This window comes from Cebidichthys violaceus, unplaced genomic scaffold (genome assembly GCF_023349555.1).
Source record: "Cebidichthys violaceus isolate CVI_PGR_0920_01 unplaced genomic scaffold, fCebVio1.0.p SCAF_64, whole genome shotgun sequence".
Taxonomy (NCBI): domain Eukaryota; kingdom Metazoa; phylum Chordata; class Actinopteri; order Perciformes; family Stichaeidae; genus Cebidichthys; species Cebidichthys violaceus.
The window spans coordinates 704,589-727,640 of NW_027176861.1; the positions used below are offsets into that span (position 1 = coordinate 704,589).

General features: G+C 42.6%; 1 pseudogene; it reads right to left on the bottom strand.

Annotated features, from left to right (window-relative positions):
- Nucleotides 1–779: 779 nt before the first annotated feature.
- Nucleotides 780–22,735, bottom strand: LOC137890259 (protein NLRC3-like; annotated as a pseudogene).
- Between the last annotated feature and the right edge of the window lie 317 nt (nt 22,736–23,052).

Here is a 23,052-nt window from a genome sequence, read left to right on the forward strand (position 1 = left end):
ATGAAGTGAAATTAAAAGAAGAAACAGTTGAGAAGAAAATCTTTTTTTTTTTATTTATTAAAAGATATATTTAGTTCAGAGTGAAAAGCTGCAGATTATTGAGTCTTTTATCTGTTTGACGTCAGACTAATGTGATTATCTCTGCTATACTAATGCCCCCCCCCCCCCCCCCCCCCAGTGTGAGTAAGGACCTGAAGGCTTGTTCTGTGAACTCTGACCTTGGTATCAAACGTACCCCAACAATCTACACACAACACTGGACTTTGCTCTAAAAAGATTAAAGGTTACATAAACTGAGGAAATAAAAAGAAAAGAAAATGATCACACATCAATACATGAATGAACATCACTGAAACATTATCATTAAATGAACACATGATCAGTAATAATACAAATCAAAGAATGAAAAGTTAAATCATGACATTCTGAATTATAATACATCTTCATTGAATAAACAGCTGAGTATATTCACATGTGAAGTGTAAGACAACACTTTCAAACAAACTCTCCAGTGAAGAAGCTCATGAGATGCGGTTGAAAGCTCTGGTAAAGGTCATTTAAAGGACTTTGATTAAAGACGTATTTAGATGTGATGAAGTCAAATATCACATGTATCTATTTGAACATTCTATCTCCTCTCAACACTTAAAGTTCTCTTGAATAAATGTGTTTGGATGAAAATGAAAAAGCTCTTTGAACAACATGAAGACATTAAAGGTGTCATGAAGTTTGCGTTCTTCTTGTTGGTAGAAGAAGAACAGACTCACGGACACTTTGAGTTGAACATGAGGAGACGTGTTTATTCCACTTCAGAGATAGTCTTGATAAGAACACATCTATGTTCATGTTGAGAGAAGAGAGGCTTGTAATGTAGTGAGAGCTGCTCTCTCCGGGGACAAGGAAGACATGATGTTCTGTTTGGACACATAAGATGTAGGACCTTCAAGAATGAGAGGAAGCTTGTTGAAGTCCATCACTCTGTTCAGAGGATTGTTTCATCAACCTCTAGCCAGACTGGACAGAGAACACTACAAACAGAACCCTGAGGAGAAACTCCTCCCACATTCTGCTGACTGACATCAGCTGTGTGTGATCCTGAACACACGGAACTATGTGGTCAGAGAGAACGTTCCTCTAGAGGAGGACACTCTGCTCCTACAGAGAACACAGAGACACTGAGGAACCAGAACCAGAACCGAACCAGAACCCAAACCCAGGATAAAGAGGTTCAGTGAATGTGGTGTTGAAGGTGTGGAGGTGGATCAGTGTGTCAGAGGAGACTCTGTAGAAGGACAGAGAGCCAGCAGGACAGTCCACATACACTGCTACTCTACCAGAGGAGGAGGAGGAGGAGGAGGAGGAGGAGGAGGAGGAGGAGGAGGTGGATGTTACTGTCTTATTGTGAAGGACAGAGTAACGACCATCATCATAGCACCACAGACTCCAGGACTGATCATTCCATCCAAACCTACAGTCTCCACTCTTTCCTCTCCTTCTGATTCCTCTGTAACTCACTGATATATTAACGTTTCCTCTCCACTCGACCTCATAGTAACAGCGACCAGTCAGACCAGTTCTACACAGCAGCTGACAGACATCAAACCTGTCTGGATGACGAGGATATGACTGATCCTCCTTCATCACCCATGTCACCTTCCTGTTGTTGTCAGACAGTTTGAGTTCTCTGTTCACTGTGTTTGTGTCGAGTGTGAGTTCACAGGAGTCTGATGGAGAGAACAAGACACAATACAGCTGCAGTTATTCATCTGTTTGATGATGACATCAGAGATGTGAATGAGTGATGTCACAGTTTGAAGACGCTTTGTTCTCATGAATCAAATTCAAAGCACACTCACACTTCCTCAGACCCGGTCTGACCCATCGGACTCCAGCAGGCTCCGCCCTGAAAGGAGGAGGGGGGTCAGAGCAGCACGGACACATGGACATTACATCCTGTCATCACAGAGCTTTGTTCTTCATGTTCACATGAAGCACTTATGATTCATCAGGATCTCATGTTCTTTGACTTCAGAGGAGCTTCTTGTGATGGGCCCATGACGACGGCTCATCCCGTTCACTTATTCATGATGGATTATTATCAGGGTTATATTATTATATTCATAGTCGTGTCTAACATGATATCAAGCAGCTGTTACACATCAATGCTTTCTGTCATCGGTCAACTTGAGTCTCTACCTTGTTGATGAAGTCATCTCTGCACTTGATGCTAATCAATGTACTTGCAGTATTTTCAGACCTTTCCAAAGCCTTTGATACAGTAAACCATCATATTTCAGTGGAGAAGCTGAACAAATATGGATTCAATGACATGACAAACAAATGGTTCAAAGTATGTCACTATTCAATCCATTGGTTGTGGAAGCTAATGCTGCTTTAATGCTACAAGCTTCACATTCAATAAACCATCTTTCAATATAAAACATTGACTTTTATTATTTTCAGTGGAATAAAATCATACTCCTCTTGGGCCCGAGCGCCCCCACTAGTGGGGGCAACGCATTCATCCAAACATTCATCCACTCATAACGCGCACTCATCAATAAGGAGTAGGATGACGTCAAAGCTGCTCAAACTGCAGCTCCTGCGCTACAAAGTCATCTCAGCTGTTTGTACAAACTCCAAACACAACATGTGACAAAGCTACGTCTAATACCGAGAACCACGATCCACACAGCGCCCCCTAGGCAGACCCACTCCACACATTTATGACAAGAACGTTTTGAAAGATTCATTCAATGCTAACAGCCGTTAGCTCCGGAGATCGCTCGCGACCAGACGGCAGCCATGTTGTTCACATTCCGCTACGACACAGCCTCGCAGTTTTACTTCCTAAACAAAGCCTCATAATCATAAACCACATCATAAACCAGCTCCTTACTTTGAGGTGTTCTGCAGCAAAACTAGATATGAATCCATTCATGTTTACTGTCTATCTGTTCATCGGACGCCGCTCTGTGTGGATTCAAAGCTGGCGCTGCCGTCGTGTGCCTCGTGTGCTGCTAGCGGAAGGGGCGGGGTTATACGTCTCAGCAAATCAGATTTGAGAAATTTGACACTCGGGTTGTTTTTTATTCTGATTGGCTAACGGATTCTGTCAATCAAAGTCACGTTGGGTTGTCTCAACAGAGCAGGCTGTGACGCGTCTATGGAACGTTCATTGGGTCAAATCGGCCCTTCACACAGGCTGAAAGGCCCTGGAGGAGAAAAAAACTGGAATTCAGACGATAAAATCCCATGGATGACAAACATTAACAGTCTCCGAGAGGATCCAGGCTCTCAAAATGATGCCAAACTGCTGCATATGGATAGATTGAACACTATTAATGATAAAAGAAGTGAAATATATAATTATATAGTATATCAAATTACAATGAAACAGCTGGAACAAGATTACATTTTGGTTGACCTCATCTGACCTCTCCGTACTAGATCAAGATGTACTAGATAAAGCTTCACTTTATCAAAGTAAAACTTTGTTTAGAGACCCTCAACATATAGTTATATGATCTGGGAGAGCTGGAAAGCTTGTATCTACATGATTTCTAATAAAGAAATATCCTGAAATTTCTTTTTTTCAGTCGAAAATTAGAATTTTCAATTTGTGCTGTGTGCCATCTTAATGTACTCTTAACCAGTAACATATATACTGATAATTTAATACCAAAAGTATGAAAATAGCCCTTACAGTTGCTATTTTCGAGCTGAGTGCCTAAAAAATAGGGCTAGGGTCCAAGAGGTTTTAAGGATTTATCTCAAACTAAAGTTGAATCTGTTGAGATGACTCAAGTGTCATCTACAGCTCCTGAGAGTTATTGGACTTTGCATTGGAGTGAACATTGTAACAATTCACTAATTATAGAAACCTAAAAAAGTACAAACGCTGAAATGAAAGAGCACCAGAACAGTTGGTGTACAGACACTACATCTGACTGCATGACATGGTTGAAGGTCCAAAACAGCTGGAAGCTCTTCTCTATGATTCACCATGAAGACACCTCAGACATAAGAAACACAGCCAGTTAAATACAACAACCGTGAGGTTCTCTACTCCGACGCAATAAACTAACATTTACAAACTATCACTCAAACCCAGAGTCCCGTCCACAGTTTCTTCTTCTTCACAAACGTCACATTTTCGATTATTATGCTTTCTAATAACAGAAGGAACTGTTAAGACCAATATGATCATTCCTTAGTCTAGTCATAATCGTCTCCTCTTTCCTAGTTCGTCCACTAGATCCTGCACTCCCAACCAATGGTTTATTTTAACAGATATCTTCCTTTACTCACTTTATTCCATTCATTCTGACGTATCTTCTTGATTTGTCCCTTAATCACCACTTTAGCTTCTGACTTACTTATATTTACATGAACATTTTGTCTTCCACTCTTCAAAGCCATTTTTGCTGCTTTATCCACCTTCTCCTTCCAACATGGACCCACACTAAACTAACACACTCCCTCATTTGATGGATTCTGAATAGTGATTGTAATATTTCAAACAGTAAATCCTCTCTGCTTCTGGAGGAGCAACATGTCAAACTCGTTAGTGCTGCACATGAGTCTGATGCAATCACCACTCTCTCTGTCCTGATGTCCTCTACCCACTGAAAGACAATGACTATGTCCATCATCTCACATGTAACACAGATAAAACAGCACTGAGTCTCTTCCCACACTCATAACGGAATTCTGGGAATCCTGCTGCTGTTCTACCAGTTTGAGGGTCTTTAGATCCATCTGTATCAATCTGTATTTAATTGTAGTAATTCTTCCTGATGTATGACTTGAAGATCTTACAGTTTCCCCCACGTTCATCTCTCATCAGTTCAAGGAGGCCGAGATCAATTTCAGGCTGTGGCAGTAACCAAGGAGGAACAGCTGGACCACAGCTGGAGAATAACTCCTATCATCCAGTAAAGCTAACTCACTAGCCTTCTCCTTCACAAGCCAACCAGAGCTCTTTGTTGGCCTGTTTTCATGCTCCCAGCATGGCTCAATAGTACTTATTGTTGGACGGTTGTTGTCCTTGTAAACTGACCCAATATGTCATCATGATCTGGATTCTTCTCAACTCCAACGGCATCTCTATGAAGGCCTCTGTTCCAATGTTCTTTCTTGTAAAGAAAAGGGTATTTCTTTCTTCCCCATTCCAATGACCACTGTTCCACTCTTTAGATTGTTTCCTGCATCTGTTTCACAACATATTCCACATTCCTACCTCTTTTCCACAGCGCCCCATCATCTGCAAATAAAGATCTCCCTATATGTTGTCCAACATTTTCATACACATTTCAATCATGATTGAAAACAATGAAGGACTAATCACACTTGCTTGTGGTGTTCCATTGTCCACCAAATGGCCGACAAACACCTTCCCGCTCTCACTTCTGTAGAGCGACCAAACTAAACATCTTGAACCCATCTGAACATTTTACCCGATATTCCTAATCTTTTCATTTTGATTAAAAGTCCCTCTTTCCACAGTAAATCATACGCTTCTTCCACATCAAAAAATACTGCTACCACTACCTCCTTATTCACTTGTGCCTTCCTCACCTCTGCTTCTAGACATGCTACTGGATCCATTGTTCCCTTCCTTTCCTAAAGCCACTGTGATGTTTTGACCTGAGATTCCTTGTTTCCAGATAATATGTCAGTCTTTCTGTGATCATTCGCTCCATGATTTTACACATGTGTGAAGTCAAAGCTATTGGTCTATAGTTAGATGGATTGGTGGGATCTTGTCCTGGTTTCCTGGTCGGTATTATAACTGCTCGTTTCCAAAGTCCTGGTAATTTTCCTTCCTGCCAAACTTTGTTATACAAATGCAAAATCACCTCTAATGCTACATCAGACAGATGGTTCAACATGATGTAGCAAACCTGGTCTTTACCTGGAGCCGTTAGACCTGATTTACTTATGGCCCTTTTTATGTCTTCCAAAGTGAAGGAGCATTAATTGCATTGTCCCTCTCTCCATCTGCTTCCAACAATTCTTTATTTGCTTCACTTGTTCTGTGTCTTCCACTTAAACCCTCCTCTGACATATTTCCAGAACTATGGAGCTCAACCAGTGCTTCAGCTAACATTTCTGCCTTTGCTTCATCATCGTTAGCCACCACTCCACCATTTTCCAATACTGGATACCCTCACTCCCGTTTTACTCACTCATTTCTTTATCATTCCCCAAACTTGGTTAATTGAAGTGCTTCTCCCTATTGTGTCACAAAATGATCTCCAATACTTCCTTTGAGTTTCTGTGATAGTTTTCCGTACTACTGCTTGCATTCTCTTGTACTCTATTACACTTTTGAAGTGATGGGTGTTTTTTTAAAACCTCAAAAGTCTTATTTCATTTCTTTATGACCTCACTGCACTCATCATTCCACCATGGAACTAACTTCCGCCTCTTTGTACCGTTTCTTCTTATAATCGTCTGATTGGCAGCTCCAATTATTGTATCTCTCACATTTTCATTAAATATTTCTGTATCCTGTTCTCCATCTATATCTTTAAAACTCGATTCACTAGTTTCTCTAAACTGATCCCACTGAGCCTTTCTGCTGTATCTTCTGAACCCACCCTGCTTCACTAGCTACTCTACAGAAAATGGGGTAACGATCACTTCCAACAGTAGAATGCTTCCATAACTCCCACACACAAATACCTGCCAATGACCGTGATGCTATTGTCAGGTCTAAACTTGACTTAATCCTTGTGGAACTCCCATCATTGAAACATACCAGTCCCAAGGAGTCCATCACATCCTCTACTATCAATCCATTCCTATCAGTCTTTTCCTCCCCAGGGAGTACTATGGGCATTCAAATCACCACACCACATGACCCTTCTTCTGTCTAGTCCCTTTATTGCCTCCAATGCTTCCGATTCCAATCGTTGACACGGATTGTAGAAATTCACCACGACCAAACTTTCATCCCCTATCCACACTTCAACAACTACATCTTCTAGGTCTTTTCCTTTTTCTATCTCTCCATAAGAAATTCCTTGCCTAACAAAGGTAGCACTTCCTCCCCCATTACCCCTTCTCTCTCCCTTCTTATGCTCACATATCCCTGAATCACAAAATCTAAGTTTGGCTTAAGCCAAGTCTCTTCAACACACATTATATCTGGTTCATCTTCTAACCCATTAAGAAAAGCTTTACATTCTTGGCCATTTGCCAACAGACTCCTTGCATTCCACTGGAGAATTAACATGATGACTGATCCTGTGAACACCATTCTTTGTTTAACTGTTCCTGTTTTTGAAGCTCTTCCTGAACAGCCGTCCCAGTCACCCATGAATATTTAAATATCTTGCTGCACTCTTTACTATTATTTCAATCTTCTCAGATCTCCCTTTTGCTTGGAATGTGCAGTTAACTACTTCAGCCATGAAATACACAAAGCTCTCCTTATTTATTATCAATATATTCCCATATATAATATATTCATATACAGTTGTGGTCAAAAGTTGACATACACTTGTAAAGAACATAATGTCATGGCTCTCTTGAGTTTCCAGTTATTTCTACAACTCTGATTTTTCTCTGATAGAGTGATTGGAACAGATACTTCTTTGTCACAAAAAACATTCATGAAGTTTGGTTCTTTCATGACTTTATTATGGGTTAACAGAAAAAGTGACAAAATCTGCTGGGTCGAAAATATACATACAGCAACATGAATTAGCAATTTTGGTGACTTAGAAAGTTGTGTCAATGAAATGAGCTTTATAGCATGGCCTCTTAACTTCTTGTGAGTGATTATGAGTGACTACAGCCGGTGACTTCTCTGAGGCCATTTAAATAGGGCTCATTGGATACAAACACCCACAAATGCTACAATGGGAAAGTCAAAGGAGCTCAGCATGGATCTGAAAAAGCAAATCATTGACTTGAACAAGTCAGGAAAGTCACTTGGAGCCATTTCAAAGCAGCTGCAGGTCCCAAGAGCAACAGTGCAAACAATTGTTTGTAAGTATAAAGTGCATGGCACTGTTTTGTCAGTGCCACGATCAGGAAGAAAACGCAAGCTATCACCTGCCGCTGAGAGAAAATTGGTCAGGAGGGTGAAGAGTCAACCGAGAACCACCAAAAAGCAGATCTGCCAAGAATTAGAAGCTGCTGGAACACAGGTGTCAGTGTCCACAGTCAAGCGTGTTTTGCATCTCCATGGACTGAGAGGCTGCCGTGCAAGAAGGAAGCCCTTGCTCCAAAAGCGGCACCTTAACGCTCGACTGAAGTTTGCTGCTGATCACATGGACAAAGATAAGACCTTCTGGAGGAAAGTTCTGTGGTCAGACGAAACAAAAATCAAGCTGTTTGGCCACAATGCCCAGCAATATGTTTGGAGGAGAAAAGGTGAGGCCTTTAACCCCAAGAACACCATGCCTACCGTCAAGCACGGTGGTGGTAGTATTATGCTGTGGGGCTGTTTTGCTGCCAATGGAACTGGTGCTTTACAGAGAGTAAATGGGATAATGAAGAAGGAGGATTACCTTCAAATTCTTCAAGATAACCTAAAATCATCAGCCCGAAGGTTGGGTCTTGGGCGCAGTTGGGTGTTCCAACAGGACAATGACCCCAAACGCACATCAAAAGTGGTAATGGAATGGCTAAATCAGGCTAGAATTAGGGTTTTAGAATGGCCTTCCCAAAGTCCTGACTTAAATCCCATTGAGAACATGTGGACAATGCTGAAGAAACAAGTCCATGTCAGAAAGCCATCAAATTTAACTGAACTGCACCAATTCTGTCAAGAGGAGTGGTCAAAGATTCAACGAGAAGCTTGCCAGAAGCTTGTGGATGGCTACCAAAAGCGCCTAATTGAAGTGAAAATGGCCAAGGGACATGTAACCAAATATTAGCACTGCTGTATGTATATTTTTGACCCAGCAGATTTGATCACTTTTTCTGTTAACCCATAATAAAGTCATGACTGAACTAAACTTCATGAATGTTTTTTGTGACAAAGAAGTATCTGTTCCAATCACTCTATCAGAGAAAAATCAGAGTTGTAGAAATAACTGGAAACTCAAGAGAGCCATGACATTATGTTCTTTACAAGTGTATGTAAACTTTTGACCACAACTGTATATTCTCATCTCCCCTTTGCGTCTTTGTCACACGTTGTTCATTTGACTGTTGAGTCGGTTCCTTCCTTGATATATCTCCCCCCCCTCCCCTCTACTCTCCCTCTGGACCATCTTTGCTGCTCATATGATATATTCATGTTCACTTTTATCTGCTGCACTTCCACTGCCTTCTTCCTCTCTTCACACCCACCATAGTCCACACTATGTGCACCTCCGCAATCTGCACATTTGAGCTCTGTCCCGTCCTCACATTCCCCATACTCATGTTCCCCTCCACATCTTCCACACTTTAGTTTCCCTTTGCACCCTGCAGCAATATGTCCATATGTTTGTCATTTGAAACACCTCACAGGTGGTGGGACAGAAGCTCTTACAGAGGAACTTATATATCCCACAGTGACTTCATCAGGCAACGCCCTCTCTTGGAAATTCAGCAGCACTGACAAACTATCAACCCTCTCTCCTCCTCTTCCTGCTTGCAGACGTTTCATCTCTATCATGTTTCCACCTCTTATGCTTGATCTCATATTCTCCATCTTTTCCTCCACTGGGACACCAAATCTAACTCCTCTCACAAAGGGCCCATCACTGGTCTTCTTAGCGTTCTCAACCACCATGTTGCACACTGTTTTCAGCTTCATTGCTTTCTCTCTCTGCTCCTCATCCTAACACTTGATCAACAAGCCGCCGTCACCCAGCACCTTCGCCATCAACATTTCACAGACTTCCTCCTTCAACCCGCGAGTCGGCGCCACCGGACTAACTTTCCTGATATCACATCCAAACTACTACCAGATACACGACTCTGATTCCTGACTCGTCTATCTTTCCGTACTTCAGTCCAGTTCTTGTAATCCATATCCTCACTCCCACCCTCTCCATCACTATTCCCTCCATCCTTAGTCACAGATCACTTTATGCACAATCCGCTGATACTACTTCTCCAAACTCTCCGTCCGTCTCTCTCGCGTCACTTCCCCCCCGTCACAATTTATACACGCCAGGTAAACATTAATAACAACAATAACAATAACAGAGCCTAATCCTATCCTGTGTAATAACTACAGGCAGCTGATAACAGTCCTAAGTACAGCACTTTATACAGGTGAAGGGAAACAAGCCACAGGTTCCACAATGTGCTGAACACACAGGCTGACTTCATCATTACAACATATTGACTGGTAGTAGAAAATAAACCTACAGGAATAATAAGGAGGGGTAGACATCTTGTCTCCTTATTCTTTATTACAGTTTCATGTATCACTAGCTTTCATATTGTACTGTACTTTGGATCAGTACTTTTCCTTCTCATGTTGGTCCTCCAGAAAGGTTTTGTGAGGATTGCAACCCGATCAGAGTCTCACATCTCATCTGCTCCTCTATTCAGAAACTGATTCTTACTATTTATGACATCAATATTTATCAAACTTGTGTTTTTCTTGATGAGATACTTTCAGGTGAAGGAATATTCCTGATCATTTCAAGACTTTAAAGTCAATTCACAGGTTCACTTTTACTCAACTCGTCATCGTCACATCTTCATCCTCCTAAATTACTGACTAGCAGAGGTCAATTTTCAATAAGATTTTGAGGAACCAAATTATGAATCACTTTTCACACCTAACAAAAAATGTTCCTTTATAAAATGTTTCATAAGGTGCTTCAAATAAAATGTAATTTCTGTTTTAATGTATTATTGTTCACGTCTGTCTTGTTTTAGCTGTTATATTATATTTATAGTTGATTCACTCATATGGACTAAACCAACATCCCTGAACAAACACAAGTCCAGACTTGTAAAAATAAATAAATAAATAAACTAAACTAAACATGATGACTCATCAGGAGTCTTTGTGTTTGTGTCACCTGATGAATGAAGTCCACTATTCTCTCTCTTGTAGCTCTGTTTTTGGTCTCCACCACCTCCTGAGGGAAACATCTGTCTCTTTAGCTGCTGAATGCTCCACTATGTTCACCAGCTAGTCTCTGACTGAGTCTGTCTGCTGTTTGCTGCTGAGCAGGTAGTGAACAGAGGCTTCATCACAGCTTGTTGGATGAAAACAGCTGCTGCTGGAAACACTGAGACTGAACCAAACAGGAAATGTGCTGCAGAACCAAAACTAGGAGCTAAAAGAGGCTCAAAAGCTCTGTGGAGCTGCAGAGATGGAGACGGTTCTCTGTGGGTTCATCAGCACCACACGACTCTTCACCATCACAGAGTCAGCTGATCCGTTGTCAATATAGAAGTATTGATTGTTGGATGTTTTGTTTTTGTCTTGTGTTTGTGTCATAATGACTGTTGTCTCTCAGAAGTAAAGGAGAAAGTATCCTGAAATCACTACAGCACCACAAACCCTCTGATGGAGGAGGTCGGGGGGGATGGTTGGATGTACAAAGCTGTTCACATCCCGTCTCCTAGCAACAGTCAACACTGGTTTCTATTATCTGTAATCTGGGGTGAAAATATTACAGTTCAAGTCCGTCTGCAGCCACAGAGCACTGCCTGTGTCCCCCTAGAACTTTGGTCCAGTCCTAAATAAACCTCTTTGGGCTCTGACACACCATGTCCACAATCAGCTGTTGGTTCTTCACTGAGCGTCTGTGGCCGACTGTCACCTGTAGTTTCAACAAGTCGACTCTTATCAGCCAGGGAACTGGCTCTCAGTGCAAAACAAACCAGAACCAGGTAAAGCTGAACTCCTTTAAAACAGAAAAACATTCCTATTGTGATGATTTATCAAGACGTTTGAAACAGATTGTTTCTTTGCCTGTTTGTCTTTTCACAATAATGTCTGGACTAAAGGGCAACACACACTGGTGGCAGATGATGAGCAACAAACCTGCAGCGTGACGACGTTGACTCATGTCAACCCACCATGATGCCATCAACGTGTCAGGATACACCACTGTCCTATTTTCTAATGTTGAAACAAGACAACTCTCCAGAATAACAACAGTTTCATCACCTTCCCTCCCTGTTTGGGCTCATCCTGGCTACTGTTCCCTGACTACTTCTGTCTGTATTGATGGTCTGATGTGGGACACAAACAGTTTGATGAGTCTCTGGTAGTTTGAGGTCAGCTTGTTGTGTCAGGGTCATATTAACCAGGCTGACAGTGTGACAGAGAAAACGTCTCCAGCTCTCCCTCCCCTATCAGACTGATAGTCTGTGGCTGCAGCAGGCCTCTTCATACCTGAGAGTTTCCAGTCTCCAGTGTGGATCATCCCGTCCAGCAGACAGCAGCTTCACTCCTGAGTCTCCTGGATGATTGTAGCTCAGGTCCAGCTCTCTCAGATGGGAGGGGTTGGAGCTCAGAGCTGAGGCCAGAGAATCACAGCCTTCCTCTGTGATCAGACAGCCTGACAGGCTGCAAACACACAAAACAACACACATGTCGGTTATTGTTGGTTAAATCTTTGCACGACTGTTTATTTAGTTGATTTAATATTATTCTGTTATTCTATTTCATTGTGTATATAGAGTGCATTCTTTATCTAATATCTTTACTCTGTTATTATAATTATATATATTGTGTATTGTGATTTTTACTGTAACCTATTGCTGCTTGCAACAAAATAATTTCCCCTCGCGGGATCAATAAAGTTGCTATCTATCTATCTATCTATCTATCTATCTATCTATCTATCTATCTATCTATCTCAATTAATCTGAGGGAACTGTGAGGGCTGGAAGGTTACTGCAGTACTGAGATACTGTGGGGTTACATTAACATTGTTACTGATTGTTTTCTAGTCACAGCCAAACACTGATAACATTACTGATAACTGATATAACAGCAGAGTGAGAAAAAAAGAAAAGACTATTAAACATGTTTAAATTATATATATTTTTTTAAATAATGGAAACAAAATAAACACAATTGATTTAAAACCATTCAAGCAAAGACACAATCGTATGCAGGTTAAGAGTTTATCCATTAATGTAAATCAGGATTAATGTGGTCATCAGTGGAACATATTGATGAATCCTGACCTGAGAGTTTCCAGTTCACAGTGTGGACTCTCCAGTCCAGCAGACAGCAGCTTCACTCCTGAATCCTGCAGGTTGTTGTTACTCAGGTCCATCTCTCTCAGACTAGAGGACTGGGAGCTGAGAACTGAGGACAGAGCTTCACAGCTTCTCTCAGAGGTTACAGCCACTCAGTCTGAAGAGACAATGATGAAGAACAAATTAACAAAAAGTAGAAAAGATAGCAGTGTAATTAAGAATGAGATATGAATCTAACTCTCTCTGTACTTACAGAGCTTTGTTGGAGGCTTTGACCACTGGCAGCAGCCTCAGAAGAGCCTCCTCTGAAGCAGATTATTTCTTCAGGTCAAACACGTCCAGATCTTTTTCTGATGACAGTAAGATGAAGACCAGAGCTGACCACTGAGCAGGAGACAGTTTATCTGTGGAGAGACGTCCTGAACTCAGGGACTGTTGGATCTCCTCCACTAGAGAACGATCATTCAGTTCATTCAGACAGTAGAACAGATTGATGCTTTTCTCTGGAGACACATCCTCACTGATCTTCTCCTTGATGTACTGGACTGTTTCCTGATTGGTGTTTGAGCTACTTCCTGTCTGTGTCAGCAGACCTCGTAGGAGAGTCTGATTGGTCTCCAGTGAAAGACCCAGGAGGAAGCGGAGGAACAAGTCCAGGTGTCCATTTGGACTCTGTAAGGCCTTGTCCACAGCACTCTGGTAGAGATGTGTTAGTTCAGGTTTGTCTCTAGAGACTTTAGACAACCAGGAGGTTGTTTGTTCTTCTGACAGCAGATTGACACCAGAGTTGATGAAGGTCAGATGGACATGAAGAGCAGCCAGAAACTCCTGAACACTCAGATGGACGAAGCAGAAGACCTTGTCCTGGTACAGTCCTCTCTCCTCTCTAAAGATCTGTGTGAACACTCCTGAGCACACTGAGGCTGCTCTGATATCGATGCCACACTCTGTCAGGTCGGATTCATAGAAGATCAGGTTGCCTTTCTGCAGCTGATCAAAAGCCAGTTTTCCCAGAGACTCAGTCATCTTCCTGCTCTCTGGACTCCAGTGTGGATCTGTCTCAGCTCCTCCATCATACTTGACCTTCTTCAGTTTGGACTGAACCACCAGGAAGTGGATGTACATCTCAGTCAGGGTCTTGGGCAGCTGTCCTCCCTCTCTGGTCTTCAACACATCCTCCAGAACTGTAGCAGTGATCCAGCAGAAGACTGGGATGTGGCACATGATGTGGAGGCTTCGTGAGGTCTTGATGTGGGAGATGATCCTGCTGGCCTGCTCCTCATCTCTGAATCTCTTCCTGAAGTACTCCTCCTTCTGTGGGTCGGTGAACCCTCTGACCTCTGTCACCATGTCAACACACTCAGGAGGGATCTGATTGGCTGCTGCAGGTCGTGTGGTTATCCAGAGGTGAGCAGAGGGAAGCAGTTTCCCCCTGAAGAGGTTTGTCAGCAGCACATCCACTGAGGTGGACTCTGTAACATCAGTCAGGATCTCATTGTTGAGGAAGTCCAGAGGAAGTCGACACTCATCCAGACCGTCAAAGATGAACAGAACCAGGAACTCTTCAAACCTGCAGATTCCTGCTTTTTTGGTTTCACTGAAGAAGTGATGAACAAGTTCCACCAAGCTGTACTTCTTCTCTTTCAGCACATTCAGCTCTCTGAAAGTGAATGGAAATGTGAACTGAATGTCCTGGTGGTCTTTGTCTTCAGCCCAGTCCAGAGTGAACTTCTGTGTTAAGACTGTTTTCCCAATGCCAGCCACTCCCTTTGTCATCACTGTTCTGATTGGTTCCTCTCTTCCAGGTGAGGCTTTAAAGAGGTCTTCTTGTCTGATGGTTGTTTCTGGTCTGTGTGGTTTCCTGGATGCTGCTTCAATGTGTCTGACCTCATGTTCATCATTGGCCTCTGCAGTCCCTCCCTCTGTGATGTAGAGCTCTGTGTACATCTCATTCAGAAGGGTTGGGTTTCCTGCTTTAGCGATCCCCTCAAACACACACTGGAACTTCTTCTTCAGGTTAGATTTGAGTTCACGCTGACAAACTGCAGCAGGAAGTCCTGAATGAACAAACAACAAAGAAGATCAATGAGTCAAAGAATAGATTTCAACATGTCATGTCCTCAAAGAATGAGTCTATGAATATATGTTGGTCCATCTCTTGAGACTTTAGTAAACGTCACATTTATCCAGCATGTTAAATCTTTAGAGAAATCCTCTTACTGCTCTGCAGACAGTCAGCCAGCTCCTCCTGCTTCATTCTCCTCAGGAAGTTCATTGTGATCTTCACAAATGCCTCTCTGCAGCTCCTCCTCTGCTCTTCATCCTCACCGTCCAGCACCTCCTCATCCTCCCTCTGACTCTCTGAAGCATTCTGGGTAATCTGAACTTAGTCCCTTCTGGATCTTCTTCAGCTCGTTCTTCACAAAAGTGACGATGTTCTCCTCCAGCAGCTGGAACAGAATATTCTATGAATGACACAAACTAAAACCATGGAACCAAACATCTATGTGGTCAGATCAGTCTCAATAATTACAAATGCACGCAGAACGATTCACAAATACATTCCAATGCACACAAATAAATTATGATTTATATCAACAACAAAAAAATCACAAATATATTTCTGCATTTGTATGTATTTGTTTGTAGATTGCTCCACATTTGTTTGTGGGTTTTTTTAGACTCCCCTGACGTCTCAGGATTCGCAAATGCGTTTTTTTCAACATGGACCTATCTGTAGCCAATCAGATGTCAGTCTCATTTTCAACCAATCACATGAGCGCAGCTCCCCCCTCGAGGCTGCCAGCTGTGTTCACACCAAACGCAGCGCAAATTATTATTATACAAAGTCTATTCACAGACGCGATGAGACTGGAGTGATGCAAATTCACTTCAATCACCAAAACTTACATTTAGGTTTACTTGAGGCAAATGAAAGGAAATATAGTAGTGGGCTATGTTAACACTATGCTAGCTAGCTAGCTAGCTAGCTAGCTATTTTGTTAGAAACTGTCTCCAGTGAGCAAGAGTGTGAACGAGCAAATTCAAAATACAAGAAATAACTATTGACATCTCTCTATTCTTTGCATTAATATATCTCTCTAGTATTTCGAAACAATAATATCAGTCCCTTTAGAATGTTGTTTATAATCAGTTAATGGCATATTTGACACTGAACTAGTTCATCTTTATCTCAGTGATAGTGTCCAAATGAGCATAAAATATCACTGGTATGTAAAAACTACACGGACCACAAAACAGATGTAAATGTTGATCAAAATCTTATTCCCTTCTGCTCATAATAAAACAAGTAAACAACTCAAAAGTTGACTCTGTCAGGTCCATTCTCCATCCATTGTGTGCGGTCCCTTTAACAAGTATGATATGAAAGCTAGTTTATCCATCTTTCCTTTACAAGCAGGACAATTATTTCTCTCTTTATTTGAGAAAAGTTCATATTTGTGTTGTCAAATTTCACTATGACCCTGAAATTCTGTCTCTTGTGTTATCATATACTGAATGCAAGCAAAACTACAGAGCAAAATCACACTCTGTCTGATTGAACCAATCTATGAACTGTCTGAAACAATGGATATCCCCAAAAAAAATTGCCAAGCGCTGCGCGCGGAAACATGCCCCTCCCCTTAGGACTAAGCCCCCCTTTCTTTGAATCCTAGAAACGCCCCTGCTGATCTGACATTAAACTGCAGTGAAGAAGCACAGAGAGGCAAACACTACCTCTGCCTCACTGAAGGGGGCGTGCGAGAGCCCACGGGTCGGGTTTATCGCGTCAAGCTGCACAGAGCAGATCGACCCAGACAGGAAGTCAGACACCGAAAAGGGATAGAGCATCCGGTAATTTTTTTAACCGAACTTCTCACCCTATCTCTAAGGGAGATGCCAACCACCCTCCTGAGGAAACACATTTCGGCCACTTGTACCCGCGATCTAATTCTTTTGGTCTTGACCCAGTCCACATGACCACAGGTGAGGGTAGGAACGAAGATCGCCCGGTAGATAGAGAGCTTTGCCTTGCGGCTCGGCTCTCTTTTCGTCACAACGGTGCGGTAGAGCGACTGCAATACCGCCCCAGCTGCTCCGATTCTCCGGCCAATCTCACGTTCCATTGTTCCCTCACTCGCGAACAAGACCCCGAACGCTGATATGAAATATGAAAAACAACCAGTAGTCAATATGCAAGCTGCCAATTGAATGGTGATTTAAGCTTCTCTATTGGGTTCATATGTGTGTAAACCATATGGTACAAACAATGAAGAGACATCGTCATCCCTCTTTGTCCGTTTATTGTGGTTAAATCACAGCCACATCTGTTTATTTGGGGTTCATACAGCTGTAGTAAACCAGCTGATGTGTGGCTTGATAGACACAGTGAATACAGCTGATAGAATCCACGGAGCTCCTCCGGACTATGTTATGAACCAGACATGACGGCGTTCAGTTTCCTGATATCTGGGACTTCCTCAACACGTACTAAGCAAAAATACAGGTTATTTTGTCCGTGGTTGATGGCGGACAGTTGAACGGCTTCCAGGACAATAAGCCACGCCCCCTCTCCGGCGCGATTCACGCGAATGAACACAAATGGTCCCCAGAGAGACCGGCGGCGCGAATGAAGCGATTAATTGGTGTGAACACAGCTGGCAGCCACGTGGGGAGGGGAGGGGGAGCTGAGCTCATGTGATTGGTTGAAAATGAGGCTGACATCTGATTGGCTACAGATAGGTCCATGATGAAAAAAACGCATTTGCGAATCCTGAGACGTCAGAGGAGTCTCAGAAACCCACAAACAAATGCAGAAATATATTTGTGACTTTTTTTTTTTTTTTTTACATTTATATAAATCGTAATTTATTTATGAGTGCATTGGAATGTATTTGTGAATCTTTCTGCATGCATTTGCAATTATTGAGACTGATCTGACCACGTAAACACCAGATCCATGTTGGACAGACTGACGATCCACTGGTCTACAAAGTGCAGCATGGAGATGATTGTGAACAGAATAGATGTAATAGTAGTTGTACATGTACACACCATGAATATGGAGTCCAGTGTTTGATGCTGCTGGACAGACTGACCTCTGGGAACCTCTGAGCTCTCCTGGTCCTCTCTGTGGAGGAATCATGAAGAACCAGCTCACATTGTGTTTGTACCATTAACACAAATACAACAAGTAGTTCAAGATGTTGACTTCTGTCATGATTGATCACAATGAAAACCAGATGCTCAACAGATTCTCATCTCTGTTTTTATTGGACAGTAGAAGTTGTTTGATTGGCAGCACGGTAAAGTCAAAGATTATATCCTAGGTCAAATTCATACCGGTTTACTTTATATACCTTCTATACCTTCCACCTCTAGATACCACTACAACTAGAAACAACTAGAATCACTTCTGATGTGATACTTCTTCATATTTGGTGTAGTTTCTATTCTACCATTGTGTTGTTAGTCAGATGTACCAAGACTTCATACTGTTGATCTGTCACATCACTGAAACAAAGGGTCTGTATTTGGTTTTGTCCACAGCACCATTGGGGAGACTTCCTCCTCCGAGTCTTTCTAGTCTCCAGACCTCTGCAACTAGAGTTAGGATTATATCCAGAATGCTACTTCCTGTCTGATGTAAAACCTACAACAAGTAGTTCAAGATATTGTGTCATGATCATAATGAGAAATGAGATCATGATGACAGACCAAAGACTATAAATGATAGAAGACCAAATTCATATCTGTGTATCAGCTCGTCATCTGTTTCATCTGTTTTAAGAACTTACTCTGGGTCATAAGAACGGCGTCCATCTTTGAAGTTAATCCCACGACCTTTAGAGCGATCACTCTTCATGGACACACAGCTGGGTTCAGGAGACGTTCCTCTCTGCTGCTGTGAACTGATAGAAACACTGACATTACATCATCATCATCATCATCATTCAATGCTGAAGAACCAGCTCACATTGTGTCTGTCCACTCAGAGACCAACACAAGGTAAAGGTCCATGAAGTGATATCTGGATGTGGATCAGGTGAGTCCCTGTAGTGGTGAAGGTTTACTAGTCCTGCTGATCCCACTGAGAATCAACAGCTCAGTCTTTCAGCTCACTGTCTTCTTCACCAGTCAGTTTGCTTTAGTCCCAACAGGTCTCACCAAGCCCTCCATGGAGCTCTCCCTCCCTCACTGGACACTGCTGAAGTGCCCTGGAGCAAGGCACCCAGAACCTGCAGCTGCTCCAGTGGAGCGTCTCAGTGTCAGACTGGTTGTACTGGGCAGCTCCCAGTGTGACTGTGTTTCAATGAAGAAGAGTGTTGGTGCTCAGAGAACTTCATCTGAGTCAGTAAAGGTTTAAAACCTGGAGATCTGACAACAGAGAGTCTGATAGAAACACATCATCATCTTCATCATCAGTTTGAAATCCTCACCTTTGATCAACAGAGTGGCGTCCTCCTTTGAAGACTAAAGGTTGATGCATAGACCGGTCACTCTTCATGGACACACAGCTGGGTCCAGGTTCTGGTCCAGGTTGTTTCAGCTTCCTCCTGATAGAAACACCAGATACATGCAATGATGTAATAAACATAATGTACTCAGTGTATTTGTATCCTGGTAGTTTTAGGAGACATTTAGTATGAAATCAATGTTTCATGTAGAAATGTTTCAGTGTTGATGTTGAAGCTGTATTCAGTGCAGCAAAGACAGGAAGTGATGCAGTGAGGTGACCATGATAGTTGAAGAGTAATGCTGTCCAATCAGGATGAAGAGAGGAACCATGTGGTGTAAAAGAGTTTTACCTGAGTGACCTTCTGACCTCATCGTCATCATCATCATCAGTTTGTTTTCATCATCAGTTTGAAATCCTCACCTTTGATCAACAGAGTGGCGTCCATCTTTGAAGAATATAGGAAGATCCATAGACCGGTCACTCTTCATGGACACACAGCTGGGTCCAGGTCCAGGTTCACTTTTACGTTTAAGTTTAGGTCCAGGTTCAGGTTCAGGTCCAGGTTCACTTTTACGTTTAAGTTTAGGTCCAGGTTCAGGTTCAGGTTCACTTTTACGTTTAGGTCCAGGTCCGTCTGGTCCCTGATGGGTCCTGGTCACATGTAGAAACAGAGTCAGTGGATGAAGGACTTTGAGTCATGGACAGTTAGAGATGGTCATCTCACCTCTGAGCTTTGGTGTGTCTGGTTGTAGAGGGAGGGACTCCCTCCTCTCTGTCCTCACACTGATTCATAGCAGAGTCCACACCTTCACACAAACACAACAACATTATGTCTCTTCATCAGGACAAACACACACAGCTCATTCACCTCAACACTGAACACACTCATGGGACAGTTTCCATGTTGTCGTCACGTTGAGCTGCAGAGTCATCTCTAAGAAGTGACGTTCTCAATGCTCACTAGTCTTTTGTCTCGTTTGAAGACTAGAGGAAGACACTTCATGTGGCTTTTTATTGGCCTTTCTTTGGGATGACGTCACTGTTCACTTCTATTGGACTGACTTTGAAAAGCTCTTCAACGTTTGAAATGTTCCTCTGTTTCCAAGAGACGTCTTTAATATGCTTGTTTATTATTATTTGTACAACTTGTTTTTATGAAGATGGATTTTTGTTTGGTTTTATCTGTGATAGGAACTACTGTTACGTCCAAATGTTGCTCTGGGGACATATTTAGCCGGTGCCAGTGTTGCCAATTTGGCGACTTTCTCGCTGAATCTGGCGACTTTCCAAACCCTCGTGGCGAGGGTGACGCATCTAGCGACTTCTTCTGCCGTTCTGTGAAACTTGTCTGGCGTTTGACTCTGACGTGACGTCAGCACGTTCTGCACCGTCGTGAACCAGCAGCGGGAGCTGCCGCGAGCCCCTCCGCCGCTCCAGAGCAACTCACAGGCGGTCGCTCGAGCAGCAGCCTCGCGCAGCAGTCCCAGCTGACGTCACAGCAGACGCGCTCTCGCAGTATTCGTGTATCTGCGCTCTGCAGCGCGTGTATTTAGAGCTGAGCTTCACTTTTACACGAAACAAATAACCGTAGCTGTGATTCAGCCGCAGGACAGCAGTGAAGGCCCAGGTATGAAATGCACGTCATCGTCCGCCCCAAAGCTACCGCACATCCCTCCAAAGGAGTACTTCCGGTCTGTATTTCAAAGTAAAGGATCGCGTGAGTTTCTAGTTTACGAACCTCCGTGGACCAGAATATGGTGGGGATCGTTTCACTTCCTGTTTATATCCTGCTGTAGGGTCATGAATATTCACACGTCATAATATTAGTGTTTCATATTACTGATCTTCAAACTCTACAGTAACTGAAGTGATCAAAGAGTCAAACATGTTGAGTTCAACAATGTGGTGGAGTAGATCATCTCCTCCACATCTTTCTATAAAAGTAGCAGAAAATGTAAATTATAATATAAAATACAAAAACCACAAAAATGTACTTTGATACAGAAGTTGAGTAAATGTACTTAGTTACATTACAGCAGTGGGTTTGTGGCAGTAAGAGAAGGAGGAAGGAAAGAAAAACAACTTCCTGTTCTCTGGAAGGTACTTTGACGTTAGATCACACAAGAAGCACACAGTAAAAGTACTTCTTATTATATTTGATTGTAGTTTAAATACTACCAGTAGAGTTCAAATAATAGGCTCTTAAATTACTGTTAAAGAGTCTCATTTATAAAACGGAGCATAAAATACACACTACATGTTACAATACGTTCAAATGAGGAAATACACAAAACTCAAATAATATTCAGATTCATAAAACATTGTGTTCGCTGCAGAACAAAGAGTCCTCAAAGAGTCCCTCAGTGGAAAGAAGAAGAAGAAGAAGAAGAAGAAGAAAAAGAAAAAGAAGCTGCGACACCACGAGCTCCAGAAGAGAAACAGGAAGGGAGGGGCCGTCACGAGGACACCGGAAACAGTTCACATGTTGCTGTTCATGTCAAACAAAGTAAAATACTTCATATTATATCTGACTGGAGTCTTAATAATAATAAATAACAGGATCTTAAATTACTCCTCTGTTCCTTAATCCCAAATAACTCACGCGATCTTTTACTTTGAAATCCTGACCGGAAGTACTCGGAGTGATGTGCGGTAGCTTTAGGGCGGACGATGACGTCATACTGTAACCACTAAACTTCACTTTAAATCCATTTGTGTTCAGCTGACTGAAGAAAAACATCAAGTATTTCTGTTACTTCTCGCGAGACTGAACTCAAACGTGACTTTGGTTCCTTCACGAGGAGAGAAGGAGCGACACGCGCACTGAAGACCTTGAGACGTGTTGCTCCGTTCTTCTTCACTGGTCCTCTGAAGTCCACTTGAACTGGTTTCTGCTGGACCTGTAGCTGCTGCAGATGGAGCTAACGCTAACTTCTTCTTCTACGGTTTGCTGGTTGAATCAGCAGTAATGCATCATATGTGATGAAGGAAGTGAAACGTTAAAGGCTCACCTGTAGTTCACCCACACAGGTGAGCTCACTGCTGTCCTCTCAGCAGGGTGGAGCTGGATCGACAGCTTCCTTGTTCTACCTGTTGGGGGCGGGGCAACTTACCCACAATGCAGGTGGTTCGGTGACGTCCCATAATGCGCAGCTCCGCCCACCTTCCACCTGACTAGAGGCGTCATCATCAGAGTGACTGAGAACAGCTGTGTGGCCGAGCAGAGACTTTCATCTGTAAAGTAACGAGTAACTGCAGCTGTCAGATACACGGAGTGCAGTACAAAGTACAACATGTACCTCTGGGATGTAGTGGAGTATCAGGTAGTACAACATGGAGATACTGCAGTAAGTACATCATTGTACTTGTGTAAATGCGGTTGATGATTGAATGAAGATTCCTGACGTGGAACAAACATTAATGGTGGAGATGAAGGTGAGGACCTCAGATGTTCATGAGCA